The sequence below is a fragment of the Aethalodelphis obliquidens genome, unplaced genomic scaffold (genome assembly GCF_003676395.1).
Source record: "Aethalodelphis obliquidens isolate GAN/ISIS:26980383/991018 unplaced genomic scaffold, ASM367639v1 scaffold4, whole genome shotgun sequence".
In the NCBI taxonomy this organism is placed as follows: Eukaryota; Metazoa; Chordata; class Mammalia; order Artiodactyla; family Delphinidae; genus Aethalodelphis; species Aethalodelphis obliquidens.
Window position 1 is genome coordinate 64,109,048 of NW_020837948.1, and position 14,602 is coordinate 64,123,649.

The 14,602-nt window shown below is 38.1% G+C and overlaps 1 protein-coding gene across 2 annotated transcripts in view; it reads right to left on the reverse strand.

The window, feature by feature from the left end:
- MAST4 (microtubule associated serine/threonine kinase family member 4) overlaps window positions 1-14,602 on the reverse strand; it is a 161,474-nt gene that overhangs the window by 99,480 nt on the left and 47,392 nt on the right. The window lies entirely within an intron of this gene.

The following is a 14,602-nucleotide window of genomic DNA, read 5'->3' on the forward strand; positions in this document are numbered from 1 at the left end:
CTATATATAAAACAGATAATCAATAAGGACCTACTGTATAGCACAGGGAACTCTATACTCTGTAGTAACCTATATAGGAAAAGAATCTGAAAAAGAATAGATAGTATATGTATAACTAAATCACTTTGCTGTACACCTGAAACTAACACAACATTATAAATCAAATAAACTCCAATACAAAAAAAAATAAAACATAAGATGTGAGGTTAAATAAAATAAAATAAATAAATAAATAATACTGAAACCAGGGGAGGGGAAAAAAAAAAAAGCTCCCACCGAGGATGTCCCAGGTCTTCCCTGATCCCTCCAGAAGGCATTTTTGGGGCCAGATTCCAGAGCCTCTTCTGGGAGGGCTGCAAGAGGCAGTGACTGGGAAGCAGCGTTCCAGACCTGGCTCTGACACCAACAAGCCCTGCGATCCTCAACACTTGGCCGCACTGGATCTCAGTGTCCTTAAAACAGTTTTTTGGGGTTTTTTTTTCTGTTATTTTTTTTTTGTGGTATGCGGGTCTCTCACTGCTGTGGCCTCTCCCGTTGCGGAGCACAGGCTCCGGACGCGCAGGCTCAGCGGCCATGGCTCACGGGCCCAGCCGCTCCGCGGCATGTGGGATCCTCCCGGACCGGGGCACGAACCCATGTCCCCTGCATCGGCAGGCGGACTCTCGACCACTGCACCACCAGGGAAGCCCCTTAAAACAGTTTTCAAACCTGAATGTGTATGTGTGCACATGTACATACTAAATCTTTAACTCAAGCAAAAGACTACTTTCCATCCCCAAATGTGACAAAGTTTGAGCTTCTCTGGCTGAAGCAAAGGTGGAGTGGGGGCTGCAAACCCCACTTCCGTATCACCCTAACCCTGAGGCAGCTCCTCTATAACTGCTGTGGTTCTGACCCACTGGAGTTGGCTTTGTTGAAAAAATGCTGCTCATTTCCCAAGTCAGCTCTAAACCAGAGGAAGTACACAGCAGAGGGACCTCCAAAGGCTGGCGTGCCAAAATGAAAATATCACAGACCACTACAAATGGACCCCAGCAGAGACTGCTACAAGGAGGCCACATTCCATTGCCAGCACCCCACCTGCAGACTGCGACAAGCCTGTGCTCTACTTTGTTTTGTATTTACACACTGTATTATCTTATCATTTTAACTACATTATGAATTCAAATTGGTCATAATAATACTTTGATAGTTTCTTCAAACCTCACACTGTGTGGCACTTTATAATATTGCAAATACTATCACATTCAGGCAATCATATGAGACTACAAGAGGAAAGTTCTATTATTTCCATTTTATAGATAAGGAAGTTGAGATCTAAAAAGTGATTTGCCCAAATTAACGCTGCTGATACATAGAGAGCTGAGGTCCAGTGTTCATTACATATACCATTTAGTACTTTTATCAATTGTTCGAGATCTCAAAATTAAAAGGATTCGGGGAGCATGATTACTGAGTGACATAGTAGCTGGAGGTTTCTACACTAGAATCTAGTCCTCAATGCCTGGGAAAGCAGGAACACAGTGTGAAGTGGTAACAACTCCACAGCTTTGTGTAATAGTTCCTTCTCCATTTACCTCACTAACTTCACCAGGTCACCATGATGTTAGTGGGTGCAAAGTTCCTGGAAGTTTATAGAGCTAGCCATTGTTTCACCCAGAGAGAACACGCTTGAGATGTACATGGAAACGCGTAAAGTTATTCCGGTGCCTACATAACACATTCTTGATCCTTATTAAATGTCATCTGCAGCAAGCATTAAAGAGCATTTCCTGTGGACCCAATCTTTGACTCTTAAGGACTCAAAAATCTCAGCCAGACAACAATGGATGGCCCAACGACACAAATACCAGATAATAGAAGGCCAGCACTTTAAAGAATACCTTCCCAGATTAGGCTGAGAAACTAATCAAAGTTGATCACAAAGATTTATGTACAATGCTATTCACCACAATATTACTTATAAGAACAAAAAACTGGAGAGAGTCAAAATACTCATTAGGGGGAGGTAACTATGGCACATTCATGAAATGGAATATATCTACTCATTAAAACCAAGTATTTGAAACAACAACACAAAGGTATTTAATGGTATGTAAAAATCTCAAAATCATACCAGAAGAAAATGATCTAGATACAAACTTATATCTGATCCCATACTTACATATATATATACAAAGCTATGTGTGCATATGTAATTTTATGTTTGTATGTACAAATTTACAGATACATAAATGTTATAAACATTATAATAGGTGTAGATGTGTAAAATCTACATATTTAGACAAATACCCAATTGTTAAGTAGTTAATTCTGAGTGGTGAATAAGAATATAAATGGTGTTTATATTCTTCTTTATACTTTCCTGTATTTTCCAAACTTTCTATAACAAACATGTACAGCTTTTGTAAACAGGAAAAAAAAAAGGTTTTTAAAGACATTTTTTAAAAACCTAAAATTTCATTTTCTAAACAAAAATGATCTCTTCTTCCTAAAACTATATGACTTTTCTTGTATGTATGCTCTCCTAAATTTTCTCCACCTCTCTCTTCCCTAGTCTACAGAAACCAGATCTGCTATCAACTCTAATGTAGGAGTGTGGGTGGGCTCCTCTTCCCACAGCTGAACCCTCTAAATTGGTGATAGTTAACAGATTGTATGTACACCTTAACATCCCATGACAAGCTCTGCAATTACCCACTGTTACTCCTAACATCAAAGCTTAGAACTTGAAAAGCCTGCAATTTGCATGGCTTTGTGGAGAAGTACTCACACATTACCACAGTAAACACAACGATCTGCATTAAAGCATCATCAAAGCTGAAATTGTAATTATGCCAGGGTGAGTAAGTTCAAAGATAGAAATGGCATTGCTAGACATGATATTTAAGAAAATACTCTTTAGTGCAGGTACTTGAATTTAAAACACAGACTTTTAATCCTCCCTTACAGGTTGCCCAAGAGGGAGCATCTAGCCTTCTACCAAGGGCGTGGGGCTCTTAACGAAGACAGCTGGCTGATCCCCAGGCTAACAGGACCCTTACCTCAAGTTCTTTTATCTCTATGGAACAGTTAGTTTTCCTGTGATACAAATCCACACACTCTCACCAGCCTAATGGGCTGAAGAAGACAGTCTGTATTTACATATAGCTGAGAATTTTTCACTCTAGTTCAGAGATAACTTGGGAGTAAGCTAGTGAAGAGGCTGCCAGAGCATCACAGTGCCAGAAAAACCGAAGTCACTCTGACAGTCACCAAAGCAGACGGGCCAGTCTGAGACCATCAGGTAGTGAAAACCTCAAGGGTGAGGAGAGAAGAGATTCAGCAAGGATTTTAAATGTACCTTTTTACTTTCTAGGTCATCATTTACTTATCATATATCTTAGAATAAAAGCAACCCTAAACGTAAGGCAATCCCTTATTTTTCAACTAGCATGTAAAAAAGGAATTTGGGGCGGCCAATTTGAATATATAAACTTCCCAGAGATTTAGAAGACATAATAATATGTGTCATTTATGTATTTTAAATCAATGAAATACATAATTATCATACTTAAGAGATTTAAATCTGAAAATGTCTAATCTCAAAGACAAAGTTGATAAACCAATTATTTTAATATTCATTTGTAATATTTTATAGAATCTGAAATGAAAAAGATTCTACATCTCACTAACTTTAGAGAAAACTGGCTATTTGAGACCTCAGTTTCTTAAGTATTCTTATCCATCTAAAATTTATAAGAATCTCTTTTCTCATAGAAAAAAATAACTTCAAGAATTCCCGATGTCTTGTCTCTATCAGAAAGAGAACATTTCAGATTTACTGAATTTCAGTGAAACACGGCCTTATTTGATTGCTCTGTGGACTTGGGAGGGTGTAAAGCACCTTAGCAACCAAGCTAATAAAAAGTATAAAAGGCAACAGCTCCCTCTCAGCTCTTAGCAATGGTTGAAACAGATTATATTATGGACAAGGCAAATGAAAGATGTGCTAAAATGACTTTCAAAATAAAGTTATTAAGATAATGCACTATAATGTGTGGGGCTTTGTAAGTACCCAGACAGATATTTCAGAGGACTTTCTCTTTGTGGGGAAAACAAACCTTGCCTTCGATCAGAAGTTCGGTGCATTTCTGGTCAACAGAGTAAAAATGACCTCTGTGCATTTCTTTATAAACAGTTATTTACTCTTTCAACAAATATTTGTTATGTGCCCCATAGAGATTACTGACTTGATGCTAAAATTCACCAGTCCCTCTCCGGGAGTCCTGTCTTCTTTTGGTATCTGTGACACTACCTTCTCCTCTTTCCCTCCTGCCTCTCAGCTTGCTGCTTCTCAGTTTCTTGTCGGCTACTTGTCTTCTCAGAATGTCTAAATGTTGGCCTTGTAGACTTAGTTCAAAGTTCTGTCTTCGGAACCTCCAAAACTCTTTCCCTCAATGATTTTATCGCCTCCCCACGTTTTAAATACTGTCTATAAATGCACGGTCCAGACTGTTATCACCAGCACAGACTCTTGAGTTTCAGGCCCATGGAACAACTGTTTATTTACATCACTTACAAGTCTCTTGGGCATCTTAAATCCAATCAGCAGCAAAGCGAACTCTTCAGTGTTACCTCAGATCTGTTCTTGTCTCCTGTATCTTGGGAAGCACCCCTTCCACTGACCCATGTTCTCAGCAAGGTCTCTGGAAGCCACCCTTGATCAACTCTCTCTCACCCCACAAATCCATCAGTAAATATTGTCAATTCTAACTTGAAAAATGTGTAATGAAGATCCAATTGGTACTTAAGAAACCAAACCAAGCCAAAGAAAATCCACAGTTGATGCATAAACACAAAAAAAGTTGCCAAATTTTGATTTAAAAAAATAAATAAATGAAAAGGAAGAGCACTTCCCAAAGGATGGAAGAGCAAAATCTTCCTGAGTGGCTGCCCAGGGGACCCATGTTCACAAACAAAAACAAAAACAATACCTGTTTTGTTACCACAGGGGTGCATTAAGATTAAATTTAGCAGTAAGCTTCCAAAAGCTTCAATTTATAATAAAGGAGAAACCAAAAAGCTGAATCAAAGACCATTCAGGTTAAATTCTACATTTAGATTTAGGGGACTATCTAGAGATTAGGGGAAAGATGCCAGTCATTAAATTATCATTAGGAATATACGACATGTAAACATTACACTCTTCTCAAAGAACCAAAATGATAAATGCAGGTCACAGGACAGATGGAGCTGCATGAAGGAATTAACAAATATTAATGATGTTGGTATATACCCCTGATTAGTGACTCAACACAAAGCCATACCCAAAACTAAAAAAACACAATGACTGACGTCAGTTCATCTGATTTTATCATCCTTTTCCTTAAGCAGGAAGGGCAAGATGTGTCATTACTCAAGCCAACAATTGGCAATTACACAAAGGCTAAGGATTAAAAAAAACCAAAAAAACAAAATACTGTGGGTACAACGTGAAATAAGAAAGATGTATTCTCCGTAATTCAGAGAAACTGATTTATGAAATACTTGAAATCACAGAACAGATGCATTGCAAAATCATACACCGTGGACACACACACTAGATTAAGAACTCTGGTCTTGAGCCCATTTAAGGTTTTAATAAAAGCAGATGATTCCAAGGTAATGTTCCACCCAAGGGTGACTATATTCAGACATATGATTTGCCAATTTTACCTACATAAAATGAAACTCTATGAGGAGGACATCAAGGTGCTCTTACCTGAACACAATGTTTTACAAGTTTAAGTTGATTTTGTTGAGGTCTGCTTATAAGTAGAAAAAAATAACGAGTGACTATATCAGAGACTGCTCTTGAGTAAAACAAGAAAGTTTCTATCACTTTAAAGAAAGAGTGGTTATATGGGACATCTGCAAACTTAATTTGCATTCAGGCTAGCCACCAATTTGCTATGACTCTGGAAGCGCACAATCTTGCTTTGTCCCCTACCTTAAATATAAAGAAGCAAAGCAACCATCTGTCTTGTACCATCATGTCTCTGTAGCCAAAGGAGGTCACTGCCCTGCTGACTGAACATTTTTATTAAAGATCTACAGATCATATTTAAACAGTCTGGCAAACAATATTTCAAGCACAGAAAATCTGCTGAAAGCTTGAATGAAAGTCACAAAACAAAATAGGTGAAACAAAGGCGCTCTTAAGCTCAGGGCTACGTCCCTAGTCTCACCTTATCTAAGGAGAAATCTTTCACTTATACCTAAAGATCATTCATCTCTATTGACTAGGTTGTTCCCACCAGCAAACTAAAATTCACAGTAATGGCCTTCCCTCTGTGTGCTACATGCAAACCTGATGGGGCCACAAATATCTGAGCAGAAATATGTAAGTGTACCTCTCCCCCTAGTCATCTAGGGGGTTGAGAGAAACTGTCTTAATGCTTTTTTTTTTTTTTTTTAATACTGCTATCTTCCTCCCTTTGTAGGCTAGCCTATAAGGTTTAGGAAGAATTCAAAAAAACCCTTGTTCCTCAAAAATTCACTCACTGCTTGGGAAAACCATCACCCTAAATGGCAGACTAAGGACACGAGGAGGTAAAGAAACACTTCACTGATATTAAGCTTGTCAAAAATTAAGAGGCAGGGGAAACAGTGAGGTCAGAGCAGCAATTTTTAGAGGAAGACTAGCCTTGTTTTTTTTAAAAAAAGAAACTCTACAACAACTAGATAAGACAAAAACAAAAATGGAAGAAATCAGAAGGAAAAAGACAAACTGGACAACAAAATTAAAAATAAAAACTTGCATTCATCAAAAAACAGCATTAAAAAAATAGCAAATCAGAAAGGAGTATCAGTGAGATGACAAAAGGTAACTAAAACATGCACAAGTTGTTCAGCTCACACCTGCTAGAATAGCTATTATCAAAATGACAAGAGATAACAGGCCTTGGTGAAGATGTGGAGAAAAGGGAATCCTTGTACACTATTGGTGGGAATGTAAATTGGAGTAGCCACTGTGGAAAATACTATGGAGGTTCCTTAAAAAATTAAAAAGAGAACTACCATATGATCCAGCAATCCCACTTCAGGGTACATATTGGAAGCAAATGCAATCAGTATCTTAAAAAGATACCTGCACTCCCATGTTCACTGCAGCATTATTTACAGTAGCCAAGACGTGGAAACAACCTAAGTGTCCTTCAACAGATGAATGGATAAAGAAGATGTGGTGTGTATGTACAACAGAATACTCTCCAGCTATAAAAAAGAAAGAAATCCTGCCGTTTGCAAGAACACAATGAATCTTGAGGGCATTAGGTTAATGAAATAAGCCAAAGAAAAATACTGTATGATCTCAGTAATATGTAAAATCTAAAAACAAAACAACAAAAAAACCCACAAACTCATAGATACAACAACAAAATGGAAGAAATTAAAAACCACAAGACTTGTGGTTGCCAGAGCTGGGCGGTGGGTGAAATGGGTGAAGGTGATCAAAAGGCACAAACTGCCAGTTATAAGATAAATAAGTACTGGGGATGTAACATACAGCATGGGGACTATAGTTAGCAAAACTGTATTGTATATTTGAAAGCTGCAGAAAGAGTAAATCTTAGAAGTTCTCCTCCTAACACATATATATGGAATCTAAAAAAAAAAAAAGTTCTGATTAACCTAGGGGCAGGACGGGAATAAAGACACAGACGTAGAGAATGGACTTGAGGACACAGAGAGGGGGAAGGGTAAGCTGGGATGAAGTGAGAGAGTAGCATTGACATATATACACTACCAAATGTCAAATAGATAGCTAATGAAAGCAGCTGCATGGCTGGCACAGGGAGATCAGCTCAGTGCTTTGTGACCACCTAGAGGGGTGGGATAGGGAGGGTGGGAGGGAGACGCAAGAGGGAGGGGATATGGGGATATACGTATGCATATAGCTGATTCACTTTGTTATACAGCAGAAACTAACACAAAACTGTAAAGCAATTATACTCTAATAAAGATGTTAAAAAAAAAAGTTCTCCTCACAAAGAAAAAAAAAAGTGTAACTATGTGAGGTGATGGACATTAACTAGACTTACTGTGGCAGTCAAAAAAAAAAAAGATATTTAATCATTGTGTTGTACATCTTAAATACAATGTTACATGTCAATTATATCCCAATAAAACTGGAAAAGGTACTATGATATTATGTTTGGCCTCTGTCAACAGAACCTGAAAAACTTTAACATTACTGTTGGCAAGCGTGGAGTAAAGAAAAAGTTGCAGCATATGCATTTCAGTCACATGTACAGACACATACACACACAATATGTACAGGAAAAAAGACAAGAGATATAATAAAATGTCAGCAGGGTTATCCTTGGATAGTGAGTTTAAAGGGGATTTATATTTCCATATAATTTCTCATGTTTTCTACAAACTCTCAGCTTACTGTTACAATCAGAATATCACATTTTATTTTTTAACCGTATCAGCCTTGAAGATCAGAGTCATGGGAATAGAGGATGCAAAATATCTGGTGAGATTTTATCATACCTTAAAAATGGCTCAGGGTCATGTGGATATTGGTAAGTGGATTAAGGACTTGGTTGGCACAAAGTGCCAACATTTCAGGTTTTACTAAATCTCTTACCACCCAGCTACATATCTTCCAAGCTTATGGTCACATTCCTGGGGCAGTGAGTTATAACGAAGTTCCTCGCCAACATCAGGGATGCTCTCACGTACGTCTCTGGCACCCTGGAATGTTGACTAATCCTGTTCTATCCCAGACTCTCTTCGTTGAAATTATGATTCCACCTTGTGTATTTCTTCTCTATCTCCACTTCACTGCTAGACTGCTGACTTTCAATTCTCTGTATCAGCGTGCCTGTCTGCAAAACCACTGCCTTTTACCCCCATCCTATTCAGTGTCACATCTAAATAACTACAACTGATATAGCAGAAATACAAGGAGAGCAAGTTGTGAAGTGGTGAGACCAATGAGTGGCTCCAAAAGAGATGCCAACACAAGTTCAAAAGAGGAAGGGCCGCACAGTTTGCTGAAACAATAAAAATGTTATTGGAAAAGTGTACCTGATGTATCATAGCTTCTATTTGGTAACCACCTTAATTTATACTCTCAGTTGTGTTTGTTAAGCCAAGGCCGCAAGGGTAGAGGTGGGGAGAAGGGAAACTAATGATGAAACGCACATAGAAATGTTCTCAGTGTGCTTTGAAGAGTAGGATTCGGGGTGTGTCATTGCCTAACCCCATGTGCTACCCCAATACTTTTCTGAGTTTTGCAAGTTTCCACTTGGAGTTGTATTGTTCATACAATCACTCCAGTTCTCTGATTATTTTCACCTGGATGGGCCTCCTTTAGCTCAGTTGTATCTTTGAAGAGAGACTTGGTGAGTAGAGCAGCAAACACAGTGGTAACTAATCCTTCAGAAATGAGGTCCCTATATATGACAGATAGATAGATAGATAGATAGATAGACAGGTAGCTAGATAGATAGATACATAGATAGACAGTAATTTATACAAGTTTTCCCAAGTAGATACTAACTAATAGGTTATGTATACTTAGTGGTTTAAGAATACTTCCTGTCTTTAATAATTCCTAGAGTTGTCCAATAGGAAAATGAGACTTTTTTCCACCTTTCCTTTCAGAAACCCTTGTATAAATGAATCTAAGTAGCCAGCTGCAAATTCCCAGTAAAACCATTTTTGAAGACACCAAAGGTTAGGTATTTTGACCAATGGGACAACATTTGATTCTAGGACTCTAGAAGTTTGGAGTCAGTGGGTCTCAGTTATTTGACTACATCTAGTCTGTGGCTCATCCTCTGTAAGTATCACTCTTAGAGCTCAGACTTTAACCATTTGAATCAAAATACAACATTGAAGTGATATTGTGGTAGGCAGAATTCTAAAAATGGTCTCCTCACGATTCCCGTCTCCTAGTTATCCTAACCCTCGTCTAGGTACTACTATGAAGGGATTTTGCAGACATAATTAAAGTTCCACAGCACCTGACTTTAATATACAGAGACTGAGTAATCCTGACCCAATCAGATAAGCCCCTTAAAATAAAACATTTTCTTTGACTGATAGCAGGATAGTTAGAGATATGAAGCATGAGGATCACTGGATGTGCCAGTGCAGGCTTGAAGATGGAGGAGGGCAGCTTCCGGCTCATAGCCAGGATAAAATGTGGATCTCAGTCCTACAGCCGAAGGGATCTGAATCTGTCCACAACCTGCATAAGCTTGGAAGCAGATTCTTTCCCAGTCTCTAGATAAGAGTCCAGCCCATTGTGAAAATAAAGAAAGCCTCAATTTACATGGAATGGGGAAGCCCTGAAAGGGGAGCTCTCACACACTACCACTCAGACCCCAGTGGGGGGAAGGAAGAATTTCTCCCAGTCCAGCAACAGCTCAGCCACTGAGAAGCCACTACCACCCTGGACTCTCCTCCCAACTTCCTCTTTTCTTCTGTAAAAACAAAAGCCTCTCTTCTGTTTTTTGGACTTACCTATGGTTTGCTGTAATTCTCTGCTATTCCCAAATAAACTCATTTTGCTGGTAAAATACCTAGCTCTTTTTCTTTTTTTTTTTTAAGGTCAATAACTGACACTGACTCTGGCCTTATGATACCGTGAGCAGAAAAAGCAGGTGAGGGTTCCTACAGAAATAGGAGCTTATCCTTTCTACCTTTCTTTGATTTTGGCCTTGAGATACCTTGAGAGCTCCCCTGAAGTCAAACAAGTCAAGCCTACTTAGACCTGTATAGACCTGTAAGATCAATAAATAGATATTGTTTTAAGCCACTAAATTTTTGGTAATTTATTGCATAGTAAGCAGGTATTATTTTGTTTCCTTTACCGGTTTTATTTTTAGAGCCTTATTTTATTATAAAACCACTACACACTAATTTCCCTACTTTCCTATTCTCCAAAGATAAACACTGCTCACTTTCTCTTTCCAAAAACTCCTTATGAATATGCATGAATATACAAGTATTTATGCATGTCTATATGCACTCAAACACACACACACATATATAAAATTACACAATGTATTTTTTTGCTGAACAGTCTATCTTGGGCAGCTTTCTAAATCAGAACATAAAAGCCTACCTCATTCTTTGTAACAAACATGCAGTCTTGGATTACATACCTGAATTATTTTCTACTAAACCAGCTGCTTAATGAAGGGCATGTTAAATAATAAAGTGGTAACAACTTAAGTGTCCATTTGCTAGTTACAGCAATGTTAGATTTATTATTTTCTGTTATTCTGTGAGATATCAGTAAGATAAATTCCTAGAGATGGATTTGCTGGGTGAAAGGGTAAATGCAGTTGAAATTTTAACTGATACTGCCAACTAACCAAAAGCGTTGTACCAATTCACATCAACACTTACGTGATGTGAGAGGGACTGTTTCTCCACAACCTTGCTATCATTGGATTCTATCACTTTTACAAAATTTTTGACAATATGCTAGGTGAACAATAGTGTCTCATTATTCTGGTTCATATTTCTTTTATGATTGCAATGAATCATCATTTAACATTTTTGTTGGCCAGTTTAATTTTTTTCTATGATATGCCTTTTACATCCTTTCCCCATTTTTCTCCTGGTGCAGTCACCATTTTCATATCAATTTACACAAGCTTTTTGTATATTAAGGCAATCAGATGTTTGTCAGTTATGGGCATAAAAATATTTTTCACACTTTGTTTTCTTTTGATTTTGTTTATTACACAGAATTTTTCATTTTAGGAGAGAGATAATAGTCTTTCCTTTGGGGCTTCTGGATTAAATTTCATGCTTAGAACTAGGAGCCTGTGATTTTTACCTTTCTTTTTTTTTTTTCTAATGGGACTGACCTGTTCATGGTTCGTTTAGGAATGCCTGGCTGTCAACAAACACTATTTTGTCTGTGGAGATAAGCTCCAGAACATGATGCCAGTATCTCTTCTTCCTCAGGGTACCACTGACATATCTACACAAATAAATTAATGTTCTCATTTCTACCGATTCATTCAATGGGTATAAATTCATGTCAGTAATGCATGTCCTGACTCACATAATCCCTACCTAAGAAAAATAGAAAGTGTATCTCCTGGGTGACTAAGCACTGAGAGACGGCACTTATTCTTTCTCTTGTTTTTCATGGGGACATCAAGGAACTGTCCCCCTGGCCTCTGTGTACCATACGCAGTAGAAAATGTAGCAATAGGAAGAGGTAAGAGACGCAGTGAGTGAGAAAGCATTTCGCATTATCAAGATGTGAGGACAGGTCCTTTATTTAATTTACATTTTATTCTTCTTGTATATAGAAATAGGAACCTACCAGACTGTGATAAATGCCATTTCTCACAAAAAGTCGACAGACTTTTCTACAGCTTATGAGTGAATAACAACCTGTTATGTTCCTCCATATAACATAAGGGAAAATGCTCTCGGAACCTGAAAGACAGGCTTCTCTTTGCCCATTCCTCCGATTAAATACAAAATTATGTTTTGAGGGAAAAAGAATTCTCCATAGAGAAACAAATAATAATTAAAAGGATCATTAAAGTCTTAACTACACTTTCTTTAATCTCAATATTAGAACTGAAGAAAATAATGGGAGTAAAAGACTAATCGACAGGCACATCAAGTATGATGCAATTACCACAGAACACTACAAAGAGGAGTAGGATTAACTTTTTTAAATCACAACTGAATTATACGTAAGAAATAAAATTTATCATATACTTAGCACCTTGTATATACTGCTGGGCACTCTGACAGAGGAATGAAAAGATAAGACAAAGATATAATTCCAGCCGCTGAGTAAAGTATTTGGCCTTGCTTGACCCTACAGTCAGCTTTCACTATTATGACAATGATATAATAAATATCTCCAAAGTATAAAGGTAATAATATAAACAGTTGTGTATTCACCATTCAGCTTTGGAAATATAACATTGCCAACTGCTTACCCCTCTCCACAATTATACCCCCTGACACCTTCTCAGACGTAACTACTAACACAAAATGGGTCTTTAAAATGACCATATTTTCCTTCAGACTCTTACTATAAATGTACAGATACATATTTATATGTGTGTGTATTCCTAAACAAAACATTGCACGTAGCATCACATTAACCTTATATGTATGGTTTAAGTAAGATTCTTTTGCAACTTGCTTTTGTTGCCCAACACTATCTTTGAACGCTAGTTCATTTGTTTTCTAGGCACACGGTGTTCCGTAGATAACTATGCCACGATTCATTTATCTACTTTCCAACTGATAGACATTTGGGCCACACTGCTTCAAACGTTTAGCTATTACAAATGATGCCACTATGAGCAGTCTAGAGCACACCTTCTTGCATATATGTGTAGGCGTTTCTCTAAAGTTTTCCCTCAGAGTGGCATTTCTGGACTTTAGTGGTCTTACTACATACAGCATCATAATTTTATGAATTTGTCCTTTGCCTTTTTAACTTTACCATCTTTTATTTATTACTATGAGGAAAATAAAATTTATTCCAAAGGGGCAACTACGTCTCTCTCTCTCTCTGTCCCGGCTTGTCCCCAAACATGTTTAGATAACTTCCACTCTCAGCTGGGGAGCCCCCCCTAAGCAAAAGGACTGCTTTCCGGGGGCCAGTCATAGCCTAGTTTATAAGTCAACACCACCTGAAAGTCTATCGTGTGACAGTTTCTGCAAGAGTGTAACAGAGGTAGGGCTTAAACACTCATCCTTTCACCCCATCATCTTCCATATCTCGAACACATCTTCCTACAGATCCTCCTCAAAATCTGTGAAAGGCACTCAAAGTCAAAATTCATTTTACTTTCTGACTTTCATCTCTCTTTTCACCTTTACATTCTTGTACAATCAAGCATGTACATCCCACACTCTAGCCACACACTAGAAATTCCCCCATCTCTCACCCCTGCCAAAGTCTTGTTCATCTTTCAACATCATGAGCAAGTGGCTCCTTCAACATCTCCCAAACTTTCCTGATTGGAACTAACCCTTCTCTTCTTTGCACCATCTTAGATAGAATTCAAACAAACAAAAACCACACAAAGCAGTCTTCATTGCACAGTTTTTGTAATATGGTTCTACCATCCTTCTAAGTAGTTCTTGAGGTCAAGGGTCTCACCTCTTGAATCTTCTTTGTCCCTACAATGGTTCTGGATGTAAAGATAAGTTATACATACACCACTGTCAGGTAAAACTTTAGATAAACTCTTGCCCACATTACAAGAGGAGACATGTTCTAGACTGCTCAGAGCAGCATTGTTCGTGCTAGCTAATATATACAATAGATAAGTTCAACTTTAGGGAGAAAAATGCTGAATAGTTTTGATGCACTTTAGGACATGAGACCCCAAAATATGGCGCACTGGCACATTGACTATTTTAAGGTGAAGGGATTTGAGAAACAGCATGTGCAGGAAGGGCTTTCTGACCTGCCACGTACGCAGGTCATAAAACCTTCTTGTGAGAGCCACCCTCCCTACACCTGGAGGAAAGGAGCCTTCTTATCTCTGAAGAAAAGGGACACAGAAGAATCTGAACAAACAGTCCTTGCTAACTTTCCCCCGGTTTACTACAATTAGCT